General features: G+C 35.1%; 1 protein-coding gene across 7 annotated transcripts in view; it reads left to right on the top strand.

Annotated features, from left to right (window-relative positions):
* LOC136835648 (formin-2-like) overlaps window positions 1-12,330 on the top strand; it is a 344,992-nt gene that overhangs the window by 182,205 nt on the left and 150,457 nt on the right. Inside the window, exon 1 of one of the 7 annotated variants that reach the window (XM_067099463.1) lies at window positions 692-829. The exons of the other annotated variants lie outside the window; for them this stretch is intronic. The gene's annotated coding sequence lies outside the window, so the exon portion shown is untranslated. Of the gene's footprint in view, window positions 1-691; window positions 830-12,330 lie in introns of those variants that run through there. 7 annotated transcript variants of the gene reach the window in all.

Here is a 12,330-nt window from a genome sequence, read left to right as displayed (position 1 = left end):
CATTGTGAAATATCATTGCAGAATTATATGAGTATTTTACCATGAAAAGTTGTATATCTTAGTATTGTGATGGATTTACAGTATAGGCATGGAATAGTATTAGTTATAGAATTACTTTTAATGAAAAAAATACTTTACAAATTGGTAATTTCTTGTGCTATCTAGCTGGGGGTTATAAAAGCAAATCAAACTATGTGACAGTACAGTACTCCTCATGTTGAAAAACACTCAGGCAATGAAGAAATCCAGTGGCCAGATAAATGTAAATCACTATCTATTGAAAATAAGAATGAAAGCAAGGCAAAACCCAATCATAAAAAAGTCCTAAATACACTGACAGCATAAGAGTGGCTATTAGAATCCTTCAGTTAGGTTGATTTCAACCCATTTATGTCGGACATGTATCATCTTACTGGTTAGTTTTTATGTGTTACTTTTAGTCTCTAATACAAATAGATCATTGACAGTTGCTATAACTGGGTGCCATCCTAATATCCACAGCAAAAGTATTTATGATAGTGTATCTCATGAGTGAGTAATTAGTTCAGTGATATTTACATGCATTTGTATATATAAATTTTGATGAAGATAGTTTTAATTGTGGTTTAAACAGTGGATTTTATGGTATAATCCAAGAGTTAAGAATATGTGACAATCCTTTAGTGCCCCACGACATAGTGCACTCACCTAGTACTTTATCTCGTTTGCTTGCTCCTGCCTGTGTGTGCTTGTGTGTCCTTGGCCACACGTGTACCATGATTACTCTGGTGGCGGAAACTGCTCACCTGGAACTTCTACCTTTGGGTGTTACACTCTCAAGCTGTGCCAGGTCAGTAAACTTAATACTATATGAAGATAGAACAACAGCATTTTATATATCTATGATTGTGTATCTATACATATACAGTATATAATATGAAAATACAGTAGATTTTTCTTTGATGGGTTTTCTACTTGTGTATATTTTTCACCCATTAAATCTTTAAGATTTTAATGTCATTTGCAGCTCTCCAAATATTAGCCCTTGAGATTGCAATGACTGCAAATGACATTTCAAAGAAAATTTTTGGATAACTTCAATTTGCCACTTTGACTTTTGATTTTTACTTCTGCTTTTTTAACTTGCTATAATAAAGCATAATTATTAAACTTAAGGACCTTAAACCCTATGTTTTTAGGTATTTGTCATAAAAAATGGACAAATAGAAAATTATCTTATAGTTGCGGGGGGTTTTGTGCACCTGTGAGTTTAAATACCATCAGTTATTTAAATGCCACTCTGCTGTTTGTAACAAATATCAATTTTGGAGAGATCAGAATACTGTATCATAATTTTTTTCAGAATTTTATTTGATTTTTCTTTACTTTTCTACTGGTGGTAGTTCTGCCAGTGAGTGAGTGTTCTTAAAACATTTCATACTATGCATTTGTACAGGTATTACAGTAATGGCATTTCTTTCATTTTACACATGTTATTGTTTGTTTACATTTGTGGTGTGAGGAGGCTTCGTCTGAGAGGAACAGTAACTTTGATAGTATTTATACGTGTGAGTCTGTGAACATTAGTTATACACCTATACTTCTGTTATCACGGGGTCTTGATGTCCGGTGAAAATCCTCCATTCTGTGATGATTGTTTTGCGCCCTTGACTGTGTGTTGTGCCCTTGACTGTGAGACATTTGCTGGTTGAATGTCCCAGTCTTGGGAGTCTAAAGAATAGGTTCCTCTCTTGGGACGTGACAGACACGGACATTTCATCTTTGCCATGATTCTCAGGAGGACTGTAATTTCAAGCAGCTATATGTCTTTGTTAGGAAGGCGGGCCTCCTTAACAAAATTTAGATCATATACAGTATGTGTACAGTACTGTATATGCATGTATATTATATGTTTTACAGATATATATATATATACTGTATATATACAGTATAAAAAATATATATATATATATATATTATATATATGTATATATATATATATATATATATATATATATATATATATATATATATATATATATATATATATATATATATATATATATATATATATATATATATATATATATATATATATACAGGCAGTCCCTGGTTTACGATGGGGTTCCGTTCTTACGCCCTGGTTTAATGGGGTTCCGTTCTTCACGTCGTAAGCTGAAAATCGCCGTAAACCGAAAAATCGTCGAAAATCGTCACAAAATCCTAAGAAAACCTGTCTTTTAATGCTCTGGGTGTATTGAAAACGATGTAAACTGCATTTTTATTGAGTTTCTCATCAAAAAAACCCTCCAAATTTTTATTATTCTGCTGCTTTGGAGCCATATTTCGTCCGTCGGATTGGCGTACGACGCGTCGTAACCCTGGAACATGCGTCGTAAACCGGGAAATAATTTTTGATGAATATATCTGACAAGCGCCGTAACCTCGAACGTCATAAGCGGACCCGTCGCCTTAAACCGGGACTGCCTTATATATATATATATATATATATATATATATATATATAATATATATATATATATATATATATATATATATATATATATATATATATATATATATATATATATTAGATACTTTACATGAGACTCCTTTTAAACATTTATTTATATATTTTTTTAAACATTTATTTATCTTTTATTTATCTTTTTTTCCTATTTAATTTTATTACAGCATCAATAACCTAGATGTTGTGACACCAGTTTTAATAGCCACAAATAAGCCAATCAGTCATTAATATGCCTTGACCAAAGAAACATGTTATACAACAGAGAAGTGATCCATTTAGGAGGGTTTGCCAGCAAGCAAAATCACAAGAAAGATAAAGAAAAGGTAGGCTTAATTTCAGTGAGGTTCACCCAAAACAGGACCTTCAGCAGGTTTGGAAATAAATATTCACAGGAAACAAAGTGAATATGACAAATTATAGATTTTGCATTATGAGCGGTGATTATATTGAGAGTATTGTTCAACAGATGGCATGTCCTTTTTGTCATGATACTAACAGAGGTGAAAACAATTTCAAAGTTTCTTGAACCTAGAATTTTTGTGAAGTGCATGAAATGTGAAAATGTTATTCAGGATGACAATGCATTGAAACAGAGTTTTTGGCCAGTAACATCAATAGTTATAGCTATAACAATGTTGGTGAATTTAGGCTAAAGTGGTTTTCCAGAATTAAGTGAATGTTTGAGTTTGGGAAAAGCTAGTGACAAAACTATGCACATCATATTACAAAGTTGGTTACTGCCATTGAGGAGCTTGCTTAAGAATACAAAAATTGTTCAAGTCTTATAAGGATCTCTTTGGAATTGAAACTTAAAATTGTTTACTTCCATTGGATGTCTCATTTGATGATGGGTATGGCATAAGAGGTGACGTATGTCATATTTTGGATATAGTGCTGCAGTTGAGACACATTTAGGGGTGGTGACACTATGAAACACGAGTAACTATTGTAGTACATGTTAGAGGAAGGGGGCCTCCTTTCACTTAGGGGTGACCTCTTTCAACAGGTAGATAGTATTGCCATGAGATCCCCCCCTTTGCGTCCTGATTGCCAATATGTACATGGCAGATGTCAAGGAAAGAACTTCAATTCCCATCCAAAACTGAAGATACATGCCTGATATAGAAACATCTTCATAGCAATCAATACTGACAAAGAAGCCACCCACCTGCAGTATGCCTTGAAGGGGAACTCTAGCCTAAACTTCTCTATTGAATATGGTTTTGAAGGCCAACTTCCCTTCTTGGATGTACAGTGGAGAAGAGAGGGGACAGGTACAACACTACTTTGTACCAAAAGGCAACCAAAGTGGGTCAGTGCCTTAATGCCCATTGGGAGTGCCCTGACATTTACAGACTCTGTGGTAGCTGCGTACGCGAGATATGCAATTATGCACTGTTCTACATGGAAAGCTACTCACGCAGAGCTCGAATGTGTCAGGCAGCTCGTAACTTATAACAGATATGACAGCAATCTAATAGAAGGTTGCATACAGAAAGAGTTGGAGCACACCAGTGACAACACCTACCTCACCGAGGAACATCATACTGTATTGCAAAACCACATATCACAGCCAGTTCAAGGATGAGGTCAGGACCATGGAGAGAATAATTGGTAGTGGTAGGACACTTACGAATCCTGATGAGAGGATTTTCTTTCGTATACTGCTGCCCGAATCTAGTCAGAACCCTTGTAATGTGAAATGGCACGGCAACCTATGGAGAAATGTGGGAGTTGACGAACGTAGTATAAAGAGTTAAATGTACTGAAGGGACACATAAAGCCCTCAGCAATTACTATGTAGGTCGCACCACTACCACTCTATGTAAGCAATTTCATGCTCACCACAACCAAGGGGCAATATTTCAATACTACAGTAAGCCGATGATAGAACAATTATTAGAAAGCACAGAGATCATGCATAGAGTAGCCTGGTTCCACAGATTGCAAATAACAGAAGCTGTGAGTATAATTCAACAATGGCCTGCATTAAATATACAGAGGAACACAGACTTCATCCTCTCTTTTTCAAGGAAACCACAGGACATCCATGAGAATCTGAAGGGAGACACGAGCAAGAGAACACCCCTAGACATTGATAGCAGACTTCGCTGTTCAAAAGTTACATAATAAATGAGAAGTGGGAGGCAGTGATTCTATGGGCCCCCTATAATAACGTAAGTCTGGCTGTATCGTACCTCCAGTACTTGCCTCAGTTCATTGGGCACTGACTAGTGATTTCACTTACCACAGGCATGGCCATTTCGCTGGTTTGCCTGTTACATGAGCCTGATGACATGCATACCCACTGATCAGGCCAGCTCGTCTGGATGCCTTAAGTATAAATCAACAATGGCCTGCTGTAAACATATAAAGGAAATGGGCTTCATCCTCCCTTCTTCAAAGAAACCACAAGGCACCTGTGAAAATCTTAAGAGAGAAATGCACAACAGAATATTCCTGAATACAATAGAAAATACCAACAGTGCAACTGATCAGACCTATCAGCTGCAGCCAGAGACAGAAATCATGCTCTTGCTCACATCCTGTGCTACTCACTATGACACAATAATAGGATGTGTCCTACAGAGCACCAGTAATGCCCTTGCTGCTGCATGGACTACAAACAAGAGAATGAGACCTGTCAAAAAATAAAAATTCATCGCTCCAGTGACATCATATTTTACATTTAAGGATTAGCTTGAAAGTCTGCATGCTGTAATAAAAACTGTTTGTCAATTTGTAATCCAGTCCTGAAGACGTTGCTGGGAGGTGGAGAAATGGTCTGTCGACTATTATAAGTAAATGGAAAGAAAGGTGAATCATTTTCCTTATTTCTGAGAAGCTTGCCTGACAAGAAAAAGTATACACATCCAAAGTACAGATAAAAAAATAGCCTACAAATGATACCATTGACTTTGATAAGTATATATATATATATATATATATATATATATATATATATATATATATATATATATATATATATATATATATATATATATATATATATATATATATATATATATATATATATATATATATATAATATATAATATATATATATATATATATATATATATATATATATATATATAATATATATATATAAATATATATACTGATTGTATATGAATCACGGTGATGTGATAAAAAGTCATAATATGGCTGCGTGCGACAAACGCATTACATGGTCAACATGGCAGAGGTGGTGGATATTGTCTCTAAATACAAAAACCTGAGTTCGACGGGTGATTTGTACATGGGAGCCAATATCCATTTATACCTCACTTGCTGGCCGGATGGGTTAATGCGTCCACTGTAGTCCTGAGTTCTTGTCCTTCGCTGGTTCGAGCCCACGGGACGACGAACTTATTATCAACTAAAAATTCCCCCTCGGTAACATATATGAAAATATATTATTTCCGAGGTAGAGCGAATTGGATATTAAAGGACGTTTGTAGCTTACTGATTGTATATGAATCACGGTGATGTGATAAGTCATATATATATATATATATATATATATATATATATATATATATATATATATATATATATATATATATATATATATATATATATATATATATATATATATATATATGTATATATATATATACTGTATATATATTATATGTGTATATGTATATATATATATATATATATATATATATATATATATATATATATATATATATATATATATATATATATATACATACATATATATATACTGTATAAATAGATGTACTGTATGTACATGTGTGTGTATGTTTATGTTCCACATATGCTCTGAAACACATTGAGCAATTTCAACCAAACTTGGTATCCATATGACTTACCATCTGGGAAAGAACACTGTGGGGGTAAGACATCACTGGCACCAAAGGTGGGTGTGGGAAAGGGGTGAAATGTAAGAATTACAGAATACGACAGATATTAATGTCTAATCCTTAGTTTTTGAGGTCACTGAGACTAATAGTGACACTCTTAATGTCCTTCAAGTCCAAGTTCAGTCCTAATAGGAAGTGGAGGTGAGAAGGTGGTGATGTAAAAATAACCGAAACAGCAGATATTAGTGTCTAATCCATAGTTTTCGATGTCCCTGGGAAGAATAGTGACACTCCTGATGCCCTTTAAGTCCAAGTTCAGCCCCAATAGGGAGCGGGGTGGGAAGGGGATGACATGTAAAAATAAGCAAAACGACAGATATTAGCGTCTAATCCATAGTTTTTGAGGTCAAAGAGAAGAATAGTGATGCTCCCGATGCCCTTTAATCCCAAGTTCAGCCCCAATAGGGAGGTGGGGTGAGAAGGGATGGGAAGGGGGTGACATGTAAAAATAACTGAAATGACAGGTATTAGTATCTAATCCATAGTTTTAGAGGTCCAAGAGAAGAATAGTGACACTCCCGATGACCTTTAATCCCAAGTTCAGCTCCAATGGGGAAGGGGTGACATGTCAAAATAATCGAAAATGACAGATATTAGTGTCTAATCCATAGTTTTTGAAGTCATCAAAATGAATAATGACAGTCCCAGTGCCCTTTAAGTCCAAGTTCAGTCCTGACAGAAAGTCGGGTGGAAGGTGGTGACATGTAAAAATAACCGAAAACGACAGATATTAGTGTCTAATCCATAGTTTTCAGGTAGCTGAGATGGATAATGAAACTCCTGATGCCCTTTAAGTCCAAGTTCAACCCCGATGGAAAATGGGGGGGTTTGAGAAGGGGTGAAAAATAAATTGTCAAAAATGACAATATTATTATCTAATCCATAGTTTTTGAGATCGCTGGGATGAATAAAGACACTATGCCCTTTAAGTTCAAGTTCAGCCCCGATAGGAATGTGGGTTGAGAAGTGGTGAAATATAAAATGTAAAAAATGCTGGGCAATGTAACTGAAGCAACTATCTTAACGAGATGGGGGAAAGAGAGAGAGAGAGAGAGAGTGAGTTTAGTTTAATGAATGTCATTCAGAGATTTCCTGGGCAGTGCAGGGTTGATCAGCTAATATATTTATATATAATATATATATATATATATATATATATATATATATATATATATATATATATATATATATATATATATATATATATATATATATATATATATATGTATATGTATATATATGTATGTGTGTGTACAGTGGGTCCATATAGATCACAGATCATCAATTGCACCTTCAGTTAATCATGGGTTTTTCTGTGGAACTTATCTCCAAATATGTCACAGAAAATTCACTAATTCGTGAATTTTTTACAGAGCACCACATTCACTTTTTGTTTTAGTTTCATTACTAAATACATTTTTTATGATACAAATTACTGTATTTACTAATTTGAAATATTAATATTCATGTAAACATGGCAAAATATTGATAAAAATGCTAAATTAAAATCCTGCAAAATCACGAATCAGCTTACCAATGTAAACACCTCTCTCTCTCTCTCTCTCTCTCTCTCTCTCTCTCTCTCTCTCTCTCTCTCTCTCTCTCTCTCTCTCTCTCACAGTATACATATCCTTTAATGAAAAAATACAGAAAAATATCAATAAAATGTTTTTCCACTTACAGAATCCATTTATACTGTATTATTTGTATTATTATATTGATCTATTATCATCGTAATATGTATAAAAAAAAATGATCGTCCCAACATTTGTAATTGTTTTTATTGATGTAAACTTACATCCATAGGTATGTGCTTCTAAATTTTTTTCTTTCTCTGATTTACTATACCATACTTCATTACAAGTATAGTTGACACTATGATTATCACGCTTACTATAACAGTACACAAGAGAATATTTTATCACTGTTGATGTTTCATCTCTAATCACCGTAAAAATATTTAAAATCCAAATTTCATATGTAGGCAAACAAAGTTATAAACTCTTCCCCAGTTAGTTTAACTATGCCTGTCAAGTCTCGTCTCCAGCTACTGTGCTGAGACTTCAATTCTAAACACCCCAGTTTCTCTCTCTCTCTCTCTCTCTCTCTCTCTCCCTCGATGAAATATGAATTACTGTATCATAAACTTTTATGTACAAAATTAAAAATAATTATTCCATTAATACATTCGTTTCTTTTAGCAACTAAAAAAATTATTTAGCTAATTCTTTTGGCAGCAGGCTCAATCAGCTGATTCTGAGAAAGTAAACATTACGATTGTCTGAATGATCAGTTTTTTGTACTACAACAATGATAACAGGTTAATATAATAATACAGTATACATGGATTCTGTAAGTGAAACAATATTTTATTGATGTTTTGCTGCATTTACATTAATATTAATATTTGAAAATTAGTAAATCATTGTAACATGTACACACACAAGAGAATATTTTATCACTGTTGACTGCATTTATAATTTGGTATTTTTTTTCCAGTGCATATTTAGTAAATATTTAAGTATAGTATTTAACTCTACTTGTGAATTCCCAATGTTTTCCCTATCTGAAAAAGATAACAGGACAGCTTCAGTACTGCATGAAAGAAAATGGCTCTGCCTGAATATAAGGGTAACTTGATTATTTTTCACACGTAGCTGTAAGCCATATATTTTTGAGGGTAATGTTGTAAGATGACTTGGTAATTATGTTAAAGGGTTTTAATTTAATACTTTATGATAGTTTAAGGTATATTTCGTGTTTGAACTATTAAAATAGGCAGTTACTGTATAAGCATTTTTAGAGGGGGGGCGGCGGTCTTTGGTGTTTGAACTATTATAATAGCCAGTTATAAGCATTTTTAGAGGGGGATACCAGCTTAACACGGATTTTTGCTTAATACTGGTGGTTGTGGTCTCTAACCCCCTCTATTATGGGTGACATACTATATATGTTATAGTGTTTTCAAGAGGCACTGGAGTTTATACCGTATTCAATCGGACCTTGCAATAAAACTCTCAAAATACTGCAACCAGAGAAAAAAGAGCAATAATCAATTGTAGGTCTCCAAGTGAGAATTCTGATTCTTAACACTTACTTTATTTACACAAGCACACTGGTAAATTAAAGGTAACAGATCTCGCTAAAATTAAAAAATGTACACTAAATCACTGAAATGGAAATGAGTACATTAAGTAATTCCAGTGTGTACATAAATGGACCATATAAAAGAGGTCTTTAACTTTCAGGTATCAATACAATTATATCAGCCTGGAAGGGTGGACTTCTCTTGGCAAATCAGGAACACAGGAGAAACATCTACTCAGTAAATAACACTGACACCACTCCTGAAAGCGAAATAATTCCAGATGAGACTACTAATAAGGTGATATTTCTCTGAGAATGAGTTAACACACAAGTAAAATGGTGTTACTCTATGCACTTCTAGCAAGGGACACACACTGGCACTGATACATACACTATTGCAAAGTCAAAGGAAAGGGATTGAATGAAATTATGAATTGTGAGAGAGAGAGAGACTGAGTCAGAGGGAAAGTTACACTGGCTTAGAACTAACCCTCGAATCCCAGGACTTACCATACTTTGCTTTGTTGTGAGGATTGGATAGAGATTCTCCAGGTGAGGTAGATCTGAACTATCTTGTGATAATGTCTAGCTCAAAGTTTAAAGTCCTCCAAGTGCATGGTAAAGCGAGGGCCTGCGAGGCTTGCGGCTTGATCCTCAGACAGGCAACACCTTTGGCGGACTCTAGTATACTAACTGATGACCTGTCGTCTTGTCGTTTTTATGGCAGGAAAATGTGCCACAGGCATGGCTTGTGTAGACGACCCGAGCACGTACCTGCAGATTAATGAGAGAAGATCTTTCACCAGTAATTTGAAAATACAAAGGGGTGTGAGTTAGGTTTAGGCTTGGCTAGGAGGGAACGGATATCTTTTCCAGGTGTTTTCCCTGGTGACTTGTTAAGTCCAACCCTTGGAAGGGGACAGCAGAACACTCCCTAAAAATCTCCTGTCACTCCAATACTGGTGGCTATACCTATCCCTCTAGTCAAATGGAAAATCTTCTGAATTGTTAAGAACTAAGTGATACAGCAGCATAAATTAATAAAAGGATTCCCCTTTAAGCAGACATTCCACTCCCTTTCAGGTGTGAAGGTCTGCACTAGCGAGCCTCTGGTATCAATTACATTAATTGTCTCCCTTTAATTGGTTCTTGCCCATGCAGTTGAGGATAGGCAAAAAGATATAACTAATTTATTCCCAAGGAGGAGTGAGCTTACAAGCTAACTTAACAAGTATTCCTAACACTAGTGAAAGGGTATCTGCTTTCATTTAGTTACTGTCTGTGGAACAAAAGTGAACTGGCAGTGCTACTGACTCAAGGTCAATAAAAATAGTTAACTGACTTTCACACAGAACTAAGCTAACCCAGTACCAAAATGATAACTAGCTATGTGCAGAGAATAAAGTAAATTGCAATAAAGTAATTTAATCTATGACATAACATACATGGACATGAAATATGTTAACAGTACAGGTTATCAGAATGAAAACATTGCAATACACTTGAGTTAGTTACTCTGATACATGCTACACAAATATAATAAAATGCAACACAGTGCAATAAAGCATGCAACAAAATTGCAAAAATGGCTAGGACTGCTCCTCAGCTTGTTGGGCTAAAGAACAGACTTAGCGGAAATACAGAATAAATTCTTTCAATACAACAATATTAATTAAAAGTAGGAGACAACTCTAGACATCTTTTTCTGGATCAGGGACTAAGATTGCTCTTTAAAATGAGGCACTGTTACAGCTATATAATATGAGTGCCATGAGCTCAGTGGCTCTGACTCTGTACAGGAAATGGGATCCTAAGGCTTAAAAGCAACAATAATAAAAGTGTGTACTTGTCACTGAATTGAAAGTGATTTGTAAAAAACTGAAAGCAATTGGAAAACAATTCCCTAGCAGTGACATCAAACTTGTGCAAATAATAACAATGCATGTTATGAATGAAATGACAACTTGTCAACGTGTTGGCAAAATGACAGTGATTTTAAGAGGCTCAAGTGCTTTGACAGCTGAAGGTCACGCAGGCGAGTTTGTTTGTAAACAGTGCCTGTACAAGATGGCCATCTTTTTGTTTTTACGGAGATGGATCACCTGCGATAGTGGCGGTACAAACAGCACTATTAACTAGCAGGTTGTAATGAACACACACACACACATTCTCGCTAATTTACGAGATCCAAAAGGAAATACACGAATCTTCATTAATGGAATGATACATGAATATGCACAGAAGTGAAATAACACTTGAAATTATGAATAATTACTCCGACTAGGAATTTTTTAAACAAAGCAGAGGTGAAAGGCATCTGTGTGTTTGTGGGGGAGGAGTTAAGAGCGGTGTTGGGGTGTCTGGCTCTCATGGTAGCGGTGATTGCTGCTAGCAGACAGGGGAGTGGTTGCCAACTGTGGTAGGTTGCTAACATTGAATGATAATGTGAATTTTATAATTTCACATAGAGAGAAACGTGCACTTTTCTCTAGACGGTAACTGTTCACGGGTCACACACTAGCCAGCTTCCTAACTGAGCTAACACATGCAAAGATTGCTACATGCAGAGCAAAACCCTAACTTAAATACTAACTCACAAGCTAACTACCAAGTTCATGGATGATCACACACTCACTGTCTCAACACTGTGGAAGTTCCAGCGGCGCTAACATTTAAGAAGTGCTACACCGCAATTCACTGTAAAATTATTTCAGAACTAATTTATGAGTTCCTAGTTTCAAATGTGGCATGCTGGTTTACACTTCTATTCACAAGTTCGAAATAAAAGTTACCCCAATAAGTACCTTGTTTTGCTGATTCCGGATTTGCCTTTTCTGA

This window comes from Macrobrachium rosenbergii, chromosome 55 (genome assembly GCF_040412425.1).
Source record: "Macrobrachium rosenbergii isolate ZJJX-2024 chromosome 55, ASM4041242v1, whole genome shotgun sequence".
NCBI classification, from domain to species: Eukaryota; Metazoa; Arthropoda; class Malacostraca; order Decapoda; family Palaemonidae; genus Macrobrachium; species Macrobrachium rosenbergii.
The sequence above is the reverse complement of the archived record's forward strand: the minus strand, read 5'-3'. Positions and strand labels throughout refer to the sequence as shown.